Source organism: Odontomachus brunneus, unplaced genomic scaffold, assembly GCF_010583005.1.
Source record: "Odontomachus brunneus isolate Ranch 3 - 2012 unplaced genomic scaffold, Obru_v1 Obru_scaffold_005, whole genome shotgun sequence".
Classification (NCBI taxonomy): domain Eukaryota; kingdom Metazoa; phylum Arthropoda; class Insecta; order Hymenoptera; family Formicidae; genus Odontomachus; species Odontomachus brunneus.
Window position 1 is genome coordinate 570,061 of NW_022639455.1, and position 1,879 is coordinate 571,939.

The following is a 1,879-nucleotide window of genomic DNA, read 5'->3' on the forward strand; positions in this document are numbered from 1 at the left end:
TTCTACAAGCCTCTATTATCGTTTTTTTTTGTTTTATTATAAATCTAGAGTTCATACATTTCCAAATATTTTTTAATTATAAGTCTATTCGTTTTGGAACTTCTGAATTAGTACAATTATTCGCATTCTCTCACGTTTCTCTACGTCATCGGTATGAGAAGATTAGCAATTAGAGCAAAGCTCGGGCGCTTCTAGCCAAAATATTAAAGAAGTAGAACTATCGGTATGACAGATTTCCTAATCTCACAACTATCATTTTTTGGTACTTTATAACTTTTGTTTTATTTAAGGCGATGCTGCTAGGCTCGTTTTCGTAGAATACTCTTTTTTTGACGATCGCCTCTACGTTATCGACGCTTAGCGAGTTTGTCATCCACTTCAGCATCCCCTTAAGAGTGACGATTTTAATTTTTATATTCAATACTGTCGAGAATTGGGCCCCAGCTGATGTATATATGTATATATATATATATATATATATATATATATATATATATATATATATATAGCTAGTTCAAGATGTAGCGCTTTCTTCCAGGCATGCGTGAATTAAAAAGTCTTCTTTACCACGTAATCATTAAACGCTAGCACACATATCGCTTATTACTGGAATTCTCTTTTTATTTAAACTATCTATTAAAATTCACTTACGATATCTTCATAATGTTCCTGAAAGTCTTCTCTATGCCGCATACTATGTATTTGAAGCGTATGAACTCTAAATTTGTTACATGATACTAAATATGACACCTGTATCGCATTTCCAATAATAAATAATTTTCAAAAATTTTTTGTTGATTTCGATGCAACTTTTTAGTATGCGGCATTCATTATCGCTTATGCTTTCACGCTGTAAAAGCATTTGCAGTTTTATGCATGTAATTAAAAGAAAAGAGTATTCTACGAAAACGAGCCTAGCAGCATCGCCTTAAATAAAACAAAAGTTATAAAGTACCAAAAAATGATAGTTGTGAGATTAAGAAATCTGTCATACCGATAGTTCTACTTCTTTAATATTTTGGCTAGAAGCGCCCGAGCTTTGCTCTAATTGCTAATCTTCTCATACCGATGACGTAGAGAAACATGTGAACGTGAGAGAATGCAAATAATTGTACTAATTCAGAAATTCTTCCAAAACGAATAGACTTATGGTTAAAACATATTTGGAAATGTATGAACTCTAGATTTATAATAAAACAAAAAAAAAAACGATAATAGAGGCTTGTAGAAATATTATAAAAAAAATTACTAGTATTCTTACACAATAAAAGTATATGTAAAAATTAATTACAGTATTGTTCAATATGTGATAAAAATGATAAGAAATGTATATATTTGATATGATGTAAAGCTAAACCTAAATTCTTTCTCAACACATTTCATGATTAATCAAGAATTTCAAACATTGAATTTGTTATCCATTCTGACATCCCTTTAAGGTTCAAATTGCTATAGAGTATAATTTTGTTTGTAATAAGTTTATTGTTTAATTAAATTTTGATTTAAATACACAAATATAATAGTTACAATTTTTGACGAAGTAATACACATACGTCTTTGTATGCAATAATAATATATGAATATATAATATGGATGTTGTACATTTAGTGTATTATAGTAGATATGTATTATAGCATATACATATATATAAGCATAAATAGAATATACAGATATAAAATAAACTTATCTTTGTCAAATATGTTCCGCTTAGATTATAAGATTCTTTCAGATCTCTATGTAAAATACACTTCGTCTTTGTATGCAATAATAATATATGAGTATATAATATGGATGTTGTACATTTAATGTATTATAGTAGATATATATTATAGCATATATATATATATATATATATATATATATATATATATATATATAT